We start from the raw sequence: 11,102 nt of genomic DNA on the forward strand, positions 1-11,102 counted from the left end.
GGATATGAACAGGAGCCACATGGTCTGTGCTTCCCAAAAAAATCCACAGGGCAAGGGGGCCCTGTAAGGAAACACTCACCCTGCATCAGAAAAGTTTCCAACCTGAAATGCCTGGTTTGATGAGTTGCACAGAAACATCCACTTACTGAACCAGAGCATTGAGATGAGATAAATCAGAACCACAGAATGGTCTGGGTTGGAAGGACCTTTAAGGAACTCTTTCCAACCCCCCTGCCATAAGCAGAGACACCTTTCACTATCCCAGGTTGCTCAGAGCCCCATCCAACCTAGACTTCAACATTTCCAGGGATAGAGCATCCACAGCTTCTCTGGGCAACCTGTGCCAGGGTCTCACCACCCTCACAGGAGAGAATTTTTCCCTAGTGAGCAATCTAAACCTATTTTCTGTCAGTTTAAAGCCATTTCCTTTGTCCTATAAACCCCCATGTCCTGTCCCATCAAACATGGATGAAGTTAGCAAATGTGTTAAAAAGTTTGAAAGGACCCAGGGACACACCTCTGAACCCCAACTCTGAGCAGAGGAGACTCATTTCTTTGAAGATCAGACAGAGCAAACCTCTTTCCCTCCCCATCCAGGATGCAGTTCCATGGGGTTCAGGCTTGTACATGGCCTCTTCAGGCACTGTGGCACAAACACGAGGACGGTGGCTCATTCCCAGTAATTTTCCTTTTCACTACACCCACCATGGGCCAGGTGCAGGGTGACCTTCTGGGCCAGGAGGGCACCAGGCAGCCTGTCAGCAAGGAGCCACATGATGGGGAAATGCAGCTCTCCTGGGGAGCACCCATGTGGAATGTCCAGGGGAAGAGGGAAACCTGCTGCAGCTTTATCTCAGCTTTGTGCAAACCTGCCCTGACGAGACCTTCGGCTGAGAGGCTTTTTGAGCTGTTCCCGAATGAGCATGGTCATATTTTCCCTCTCTCTGTTCCCTGCACCCCTGGCTGCACTGTAGATAAGGCAGCAGTGTTTTGGCAGCTGGGAGGTGATGCTCTATCTGTTTGCACATGCAGGACACTAATGGAAATGTGCCACCCATCACCATCACTGGGGTCAGTTTGCTCTGCTCGTCGTGATGGGGACATTGGCTGCTTGTTTTGGTGGCAGTGCAAAGAGCAGCAATGCTGGGCACAGACCACAGACCAGGCAGATGTCTGCTTTCAGTACTGAAAATCCCCTGCACCAGTCTTGCTCACTGCTCTCTTGCTCAGTTCCAAACCTCTTTCTCCCCTAGCTTCTTTAGATTTTTAGTTTCAGGTTATTTTTTTCTGACACCACATGTGTTGATTTCATAGCCCCTCACTGTTCTCAGTGTCACTTTTCTGCAAGCAGACTGTACCATTGTCCTGTTCATTTGAACCCTGGGTTCCTGGGTTTGGAATGCCCAGAGAGAGTCCTGAGTCCTGTGCCATGGATGAAGTCTTCCCTTTCTCTGTTCAAGTGCATCCTATGGCTTCTCCACCTCCTGCCCTGCTCTGCTGCCTGATTTCAAGGTTAGGCACTGAGAGAACAGCAGGGCTCCTGCCTGGCTGGGCTCTCCTTTCACACCTGGCACATTTGGTTTGAATTAGTCCACAACACTCTTGTCCCCTCTTCCCTCACCTACCAGTCCTGCTGGCTCCCCACCACCACAGAGGTAGGACTGGTTCTGGTGGCCTTGGGCCAGTGGAGAGGAGGCAGGAGGAGAGGAGGTTTAGGATCACCTCACAATCTCTTGCACAATCTGTGTTTTGTTGCTTAGTGACAACATCTTTATCCTGGGTGCTGTGTGTGAAATGCTGAACGTGAGGCGCTGCCATGCAGGAGGGAGTTAAGCTTTGCTGGATGCCACATCTCACTCAGCACTGCTGATGGGGTTCCCAGCTCCTCTTCCAAACACTTCAGGGCACATCAGGCCCTGGCACTGCTGGTGGGCACAGCCACCCCCAGCTCCATGGCACCAGAGCAGGGGTGGCTCTCTGCCACATTCAGAGCATCCCAAGCAGTGTTTGTGTCCAGGGGAGGGTGGGATGGGATCTGGGGCAGATTCATGCTGCCTAGAAGGACAGAGTTCCTCAGAGCAGCCCACAGAGCTCAGGAGTGAAAGACAACTGTCTCACACATTGTAGAAATGGCTTTGCTTACTTTGACCCAAATCTTATTTTTCTTCCACAGTCTTTCCCAGGAGGAAACACTTCAGCAACTCTTTTTCTCACTTCTACCTGAAGATAAAAAGGCAACTCCTAACTGTTTTCAATCCTCTGTCTTATGGATACTGTAATTCACATTAAAAGAGGAGGCTCTGGAGCTGCAGGCAGTGACAGCCAGAGTGTGACAACCCCAATGACACGAGCAAGGGAGCACAGTGACAGCCACCCTCAGCCTGTGGAGAGGAGAGGAGAGGAGAGGAGAGGAGAGGAGAGGAGAGGAGAGGAGAGGAGAGGAGAGGAGAGGAGAGGAGAGGAGAGGAGAGGAGAGGAGAGGAGAGGAGAGGAGAGGAGAGGAGAGGAGAGGAGAGGAGAGGAGAGGAGAGGAGAGGAGAGGAGAGGAGAGGCTATTTCATTTGTAAGGGATCTAAAATGATCATCCAGTCCAGCTGCCTTCAGGGCTGACCAAAAATTAAAGCGTGTTATTAAGGTTGTTATCTAATTGACTCTCAATCACTGACAAACTTGGGGAACTGACCAGCTCTCTAGGAAGCTCCTTCTGGTGTTTGACCTGACCTCTCAGTAAAGAAATATCCCCCAAGAAAACCCAAGGCACTGTGAATTAGGAACAATCAATGACTCAGAATTGGACCAAAACTAAAAGAGTGGCAAAACCCCCCATCTGTATCAGAGAGAAGAGCTCAGGGACGGAAGCCTGATTCAATCAAAATGAAGTGACTGCTGTATGAAAATGTGTTTCATGGGCTACCTGTGACTGACAATGCACCAAATATATTTTGGACAATCTGCCTTGCTAGTAAAACCCACCTAATCCATCCAGGGGACTGGAGTGGCTGAGGCACTCTTGTCTACACCAAAATAATATTCAATTTCTGTCTTGTTTGATATTGTTTCATACAACACAACACAGTCTCAGCTGAAAACTGCATTGCTGTTCTTAGAACAAAAGATCTTTCCTTTTAGGTGAACTATCCATTTGCATTAGGAATGCCCAGGGGATGTGGGTACAAGAACACGCTTTATCCACAGGCAAGCTTGAGCAGGGCTCTTGGTAAGCCCCAGCTCCTCTGTTTCGGAAAAAAAAAAACAAAACCAAAAACCAAGAACGAAGTCAGGGCTGTAGCAACACATTTGGACAGTATTTTATCTGCCATGCTGGGCAGCAAACCTGCACCTGCAATGGTGCACAGGAGGGCTGTAACAGCAAGAACATACCTCTGGAATGGATTTAGAGATAATAAGAAATCATCTTAATGCGACTCTTGAATGTACAAGGGACCTGGTAATAGTTACCATAGGTACACTTTCATTAACTCCCTTTAATTTAAAAGCTCAGTGTTTGCAGGAATCTTTTACTGGCAAGAAAAAGTGAAATCAAATGAAAAATAATCCTTCTGAAAAGCAGTGCTGCTGTTTCCCCTGGGAGCTGCACAGCACGGACTGAAATCACCTGCACTGACCCTTCCAGCCAGGTCCTCAGATCGTGCAGCCTGGGCCACACGAGCACTGCCAGCCCTGCAGAGCCATCCCAGTGTCACCCATTCCACCTTTATCCCTTCAGCAGGGACACCCCATGTTCACTGAGGGCTTGGCTGGGACCTTTCCAGTGAGCAAAACACAAATGACAGCACCCAGCACGTCACAGGAGCTGCACCATTTCCCCATGTCCCAGGTGAGACTGGGCACAGTCCAAGCTTGCAACAATAATGTTCCTCCACGCAGGAATAACCCATGTTCATACCCAGTGGAAAAAAAAAATTAAAAGGTGGTTTAATACCCAAACCTAGTGTAGCTCTGCAACAAAATAACTAAATGATATAATCAGGCTGCAATGTAATTCTCCTGAAAGATGATAAGCTATTTGATCTACCCAGTGCTGTATCTGCTCAAATCAATAAAAACACCATGAAAATTAGGAATCTCAAAACAAAAGACTGGAGCTGAAACTTGTGCTGGCTGAGTCCAGGGCAGACAGAGCATTGCTTCAACAGGGATGCCCCATTCCCAACTCCACTCCCCACCCTCCACCCTTTGGAGCTTTACACCAACTGCAGTCAGGGAATGAGGAGCAAAGCTGAGCCAGCTACCTGCTGGTTGACTTTTCAACACTTTGCTGAGCTCTTCTCCTAGTGGTTCTGTGAGCTATTCAGCTGTGTGGAAGCCTTCATCCAGATTCAGGAGTTTCAGAGGACAAATGTTGGGAAGGCTGTAGGAAATTTTGGTGCAGTGATGGAGTATTCCCATGGCTGCAATAGGAAATGCCTTTATTGGAGGAAGCAGGATGAGGGGTGGGGACACAGAAGGGAAAAATAGTTGGGTTCAGGAAAGGTTTATTAAAGGAAAATAATCCAACCATCAGATGCTATCTGTATTATGAATCATATGCATTTCCAGCTCAGCTTCAATCGAGTTCCACACACTCCACAGGGAGTGTGGTGTTTCAGTGAGGTGACCTTTGGGCACAGCTGGGGGGTTTGGGGCTAAATGTGCCAATTTACCATGTCCCCTCAGCTTGCCCTTGAGGCTTCTGTCAGAGGAGAATTATGGAAGTTTTAGGGTTAACTTAAAGCTTTTATTAATGATCAAATGATGATCAGATGGAAATTAATTGGTGATTAAGTGAAAATCAATTGGTGATTAAGCAATAATTGAATGTTAGTGAAACAGTGATTTAACGATGAGTTGACAATGATTTGACAAACATTTAATGGTGATTTTGGTGATGATTTGAACAGTAGTTTAGACAGTGATTTGACAATGATTTCAAAAATGATTTAAAAAGTGGTCACTCTACTATTTACTTCATTTCAAATAGTTAACCGATAGCTGGATATGTGGTGCTAGCATACAATGGACTTGTAAGCCCAATGTGAAATATTGCTTTTCTTTTCATAGATATCAGGTGTTGGGTAAGGGATCTCTCAGCCTCAAGAAATAATCCTGACAAATATCTCAGCCCAAGGGGTGGATCAGTGCTGTGCAGCTCACTGCCATGCAGGAGCTAGGGCACCACTGAGCTGGGGGATTTCTGTGCTATGGTTTTAGGCTGAGGCACAAGAAGTGTGCTTGGTGTCTTATGTCTGTCTCTTTTTTTCCTTTATTGATTTACAGGATGCAATTCAAAATAACCTGCAAGAAGCTTTGGCTACACTGTGGGCAGTTCACAGAAGGGTATGTCAGGGTCTGGATATCTTTCAAACTCTTCATCCCTCCCCCCAGCATTCCCACAGGCTGGAAGGACACCCAGAAAGTTGATGTCTTTCCCCACCCCACCACGGAGGTTTTTAGATGCTTCCAGCTGGGCCCACCTGGAAAAACCAAAGGGTCCAGGGCTGGGAGTTTTTATTGGATAAACCAGGAATGCAAAAGTACTTCACAGGAGAAGAAATTATGTATCTATAAGTGTCTTTGGAAGTTTTCTCTGTAGTGCATCCAGGGCATCTCCTTGCTCTTGGCTGACCTTCACATCACCACAAGCTTGGGGAGAAGCTCTTGGGCTGTGGAATGGGAAATATGGGTTGAGAGACTTCTCTGCATAAGAAAGAGCTGAGGTCTCTTACTTCTGAAGGAAAGAAGTTGGAATGAACTTGAATGGCCACTATCTATTTTTGTGTATCAGATTCCAGGTAATATCCCAGTAAGGGTAAGGGTTTAACATCAGTGAGGCTGATTGACTGACTGATTGATTGACAGCTAAAGGAATTTTTTATGTTAAAAATGGTGTCTGGAGAAGGAACTTTGCAAAGAAAGCTGGGTCACAAAGTGAACCTCACAAAGAGGCATGAAAAAGGGGTCAACAGAATTAGCCTGGTCTTTGCTTCACATACTGGAGCCTTCCCAGGGCTACTCCAGTTGTGGCAGCCTAAACCACATTGCTGTCTCCTCTCCAGCACTTGTGTTGTTTTCTTATCTCTCATTTCTGACTCGTTCACAATTCACTTCAGCCCTGCCTTGCCATCTGAGGGGGCAATGTCCCCTTTGCAGTTGGGTTCCAGGACATCTCTGTGTGGAGAGCTGGCAAAGGCCAAGCTGCAACAGGAGCCCAGGGAGGCTTGACCCCAGCACCTGGACATCCACCTGAGAGCCTCTGGTCTGCAGGCTGAGCATGAGAACAGACATCTCAATAGAAATTGGGGCTGAGAATGCTCCTGTCTTAGTGAAACCCATCCCACCACAGGCTGTGACTCCCACAGATCATCTCAGCATGTGAAGTGACTGCTTACCCAAACCCTTCTCCCACAACCTCTGCTGCTTTGCCCCAGGCTCAGCAGCAGCCTCAGAGCTGTGTGCAAGTTAAGGTGGAATTAAATCCCCCTTCTCTTGCAAGGTTGCTCCGTAGGGAGCTGCCACCCCAAGGATCTGGGTTTCACGCCCCTACACCCAACTTTTCACCATCCCTCTCCTGGCCTCAGGTGCATGTGGAACCCCTCCCTGTCCCTTGGTAGCTCTGGCAGCTCTGGCTGTGTTTCTGCAGGCCAGGGGAGCTGACAGCCTGTGAAAGGGCCGTGCAGGGCTGCATCTCTCTAAATACTGATTTTTTCAGCAAAGGCAGCAGCGCCGGCAGAAACTCCTGCAGGATTCAGACCCATTGAAGGATCACAAGCAAGGCAAGTGTCACTGGGTCCTTCTGTGAAAGCTGGAGGGAGCCTGTCCCCATTCAAGGAGCAGCTGGCACATGGAATTTGTCTGAGCAAGCTGTAAAGGATCTCTCAGCCCTGCAGGGTCTGTGCAGAGCGGCTGGCACGGCTGCCTCAGCAGTGAGTCACACCTGTACTCCACTTTCCAACACAAGGCATTACATGCAAATGTTCTGGGGCGTTTTTGGCAAGCAGCTTCATACTGGTACCCCCTTTGCCTCTCCCCTTAGCTACAGCACCTTGTGTAACTGAGAAATATGGCATATTTATCCCATTCCTCAGGCTGTCTCTATGCTCTTTCACTGTACCTTGGAAACCAAATTTCTATTCTTGCCAACAAATCATTTTCAGATGAATGGGGGAGTGTGTGATAGCTTGGATTTCTTTTAAATTTTTTTTTAAGATTTTTTTTTTTTTTTTACTATCTAAGTAAAGACTTTAGGATCTATTTTTAAAGATTATATTCCCCCCCTCCACCCACTGTGCTGCAACAACTGAACACTTTGGCTTGATGAGAATATTAGTAAAGCAGTCACAATCTGTAGGGTGCACTTCTTAAAACTACATTGCATAATGGGAAAAGCATAACACAACAAAATGCAGTGGGGGCTGGGGTTTTCTGTAGTATGGGAACTGAAAAGTCACATCTTCAGCCAGGATTGATCACCACCCAGTTCACAATAACCCACCCCCTGACCTTTCCTGCTTTTGTCTCCCAGATATAAATCTATTGATTTTAGAGCTATGCCAGAGCATGGTTAATACAATGTTTTGTGGGAAATGTACCTGCTTAAACTATCTCTTTTTTCCTCCTTGATATATTTTGGTATTTAAGGAAACCAATAAGTACAGTAATGGTAGTGATACACCTGTAAGATGATTTGAAAAGCACAGTTTAACCATTAGAGTCTGGGGGAATTGCATTAGCTTTAATAAAATCCTATAGGACTTCAGTGAGGATAATAACTTTAAAATGTTTTTATTAGCAGCATTGCCAATACCTATTCTGAGATCTGCAGTGTTAACAAATTAGATGTGATAAAAAAATTTCCATTTGATTTGGATGGAGGCTACAGTGTTCAAGGAAGAACATAGCACTTTCTAGATTTTACTGGAAGTCCTTGGGAATTAGCCACCCACATGGGGTGTAATGAGTGATTAATGCTGGTCACATGCTATTTATCCCTTAAAATGTAATCACGAGCTGATTATTTTGTGATTTGATTAAGAAGCTGCATGGACTCGGATTCAAAGGAAAACACGTGGAAGAAGAGTTGAAAGACAAAGGTTGCCGCTAGGTAAGGATGTTCCTGGGACCTTGGTGTAACCAAATATCTCTGATTAAGATTCAGCTTTTGCAGTGCTTTAGGCTGCTGAGTGTTGCATCTATCTTAGAAAAACTGGGCTAAGTCGATGAGCATAGATGAGTGAATTTGGCCTTATTCTGCAGATCTTAGTGCAGCTAAAAGCAATAATGTTGCACTTCAGGCCTCTGAAACACATGGGGGAGAAGGGGAGGAAAAGGTGGAGACTGGATATAATGTTTAAATTTTGAAAAAGAAGTTCATTGTGAGCTGAGCTCTCCTCTTTGAATAACCACTCTTTGGGGGTGCCTTTGCCTTTGACAGCAAACAGAAAACTTTGGATGATAATAATAAAAAATTAATAATGTCCTGTGGCTCTGTGATTTGGCATACAATGAAGGACATTGATAGACAGATACATGTGACTATCCCTGCCACAGAGATGGGATAACAACCACAGCACCACCAAGTCCTGGGATGGGATTTCTAGGCCGCTTCTTGTTTCTGATGTCCTAAACTAATCCGTGCTGGCCTACAAGAGGGTTGAAGCAATCTGTTTGGGACAAGGTGAAAAAAAAAGAAAGATGTTTTCCTTTTCAACAGCTTTCTTTCTTCTTTCTTGAGTGGTTTTTTGTCTGTCTGATGGTTTGTTATTTTTGTTTGGGTTTTCTTTGTTTGTTTGTTGGGTTTTCTGTTTGGTTTTTTTTTGGTAGATTTTTCTTTTGAAGGCCTGAGATGTGACCATGATAACTGAGATGCCTTCTCCAGGAAGTGTTGGATATCAAAGTCTAGGAATAGTTTTGTGAGATCCAGAAAGTGGTTTTGAATTAGCCACAGAGGAGTCACGAGGCGAATGTCTGCAGATCTGCTGGCCTTCTGCTGGTAATTGCAGGGAGAAGAGGAGGCCGTGTCTGTGTCTGAATGCAGAACAGTTGATGTGAGAATGGATGCTTATCCTAATTAACTGAGTGAAAGCAAATTCAATTTGTCTGGCAAATATGTGCATGTTGAATTCAGTTTGCTTTGTAATGGTTTGAGTTTAACCCTGTTAAAGGACTATGATCCCGGACATAATACCTGGAAGAAAATGGGAGACTTCACCAGTGAGGGGTCTGTCCCCATCTGAGAAAAAAAAAACCAGCAAGAAATGTAGAGTAAAAGACAAGGCAAAGAATTCCCATCTTTGCTGTGTGGCAATCAGTTTTAAAACAGACTGTAAGCTTAAAAGATGGTCAGTGTTTAGAGGTCTAAAACAGCAAATGGTCTTTAGCCCTTTCTGTCTTTGCATGCACTGGGATGACATCAAACATAATCTGCTGGCTGGAGGATGGGACAGAGGGGTTGACAGGCCTTGCAAGTAGCTGGTGTTTTAGCCTGAGAGCTTAAAAGAAGGTGAGCTTATTCACACAAAAATCAGCCTTGTATTGAGTCCTATCGTCCATAGTTTCTCTAAAAGCTCTTTGATTCAGAGGAATTTATTTTGTTGTTTTCTAATTTGTTTCTTCTGGAAGTGGTTCCTCTTGGCTTCCTAACCACTGGTGGAAATTTTATTTCTGAACAAATGTCTCCATCTGCTTTTTCCATCCTGAATCTTTTCCTCATCACCACTCCCTTGCCCTCCTTTGTGGTTCCTCCTGCTTTCCACTACTTGCCACTTTTTGGATGCCTTTCCCTGCTATGGCAGACACGCATCACCAGCTGAGGGCTGGGCAGTGCTTCCCTCCTGCAGCTCTCTTTGTGTGTCCCACCCTCTTTGCCCCCAAGCCCTCCTCAAACACCACTCTCCCAGTCCTCTCCTGCCTCACCCCAGGGCCTGTGTGCAGTTTTGGGCACCACAATACAAGAAAGATACAAATCCATTAGAGAATGTCCAAATAAGGGTAATGAAGATGGGGAAGGGCCTTGAGGGGAAGCTGCTTGAGGAGAAGCTGAGGACGCTTGGTCTGCTCAGCCTGGAGGAGAGGAGACCAAGGGGAGACCTCACTGCAGTTACAACTTCCTCGTGAGGGGAAGAGGAGGGGCAGACACTGATCTCTGCTCTGTGGTGACAGTGACAGGACTCGAGGACACAGCTGGAGCTGTGTCAGGGGTAGTTTAGATTGCATATTTGAAAATCCAAAGGGTGGTGGGCACTGGAACAGGGTCCCCAGGGCAGTGATCACAGCACCAAGTCTGGCAGAGCTCAAGGAGTGTTTGGACAACACTCTCAGGCACATGGTGGCATTTTTGGGGTTGTCCTTTGTAAAGCCAGAAGTTGGACTTGATGATTCTTGTGGGTCCCTTCCAACTCAGACTGTTCTGTGATTCTGTGATTCTTGGCCATCTCACTGGCATGCTGTCTGTCCTCCATTTTCCATTTTTTAACTCGAGCCATCTAGAAATCCACTCTCTTCTCACAGTGTGTCCAATCACTGCCTTCCTGGGATCCTATTGCTGCCATTAACATTTCTGTCTGGAAGTTTTGTAGGTGCTCCCCCCTCAGACTGCTCCTCCTGTTTCACTGCAGCTTCTTGACTAGAATACATCATGCTGCACAGCTGGCTGGGAGGGGTGATGCAGGACTTTCTGTCTGCTCTCTGTCAGGTCTAAAGCAGCACAGTTTTCCCACAACACAGGTGCCCCATTTGAGTTTGGCCAGCCCTCCCCCTCAGACCCTGCCTTGCCAAATGACCAGGGAACCACTCAGATGCACTGTTAGCAGCTCTAGCTTTACCTGACAGGCTTTTTTTACTGAAGATTTTGAGGTCAGAGAGAGTATGTCTCTATTGATTAGTGGTGGGAAATGCCTAGAAGAGTTTTACATGTCATTAAAATAATAGAAGGCAGAGCTTATTTTCCCTGGAATCCAAAGTAAGGGACAACTTGCAAGAAATATCTCAGGAGATGGCCGGCACAACATTAATTACCCCACTTAATTAAAATAAATTCAATTACCCCAATAATATGAAATATGTTTGAAATATTACAATACAACATAATACATAATATAATATAA

Source organism: Prinia subflava, chromosome 1, assembly GCF_021018805.1.
Source record: "Prinia subflava isolate CZ2003 ecotype Zambia chromosome 1, Cam_Psub_1.2, whole genome shotgun sequence".
In the NCBI taxonomy this organism is placed as follows: domain Eukaryota; kingdom Metazoa; phylum Chordata; class Aves; order Passeriformes; family Cisticolidae; genus Prinia; species Prinia subflava.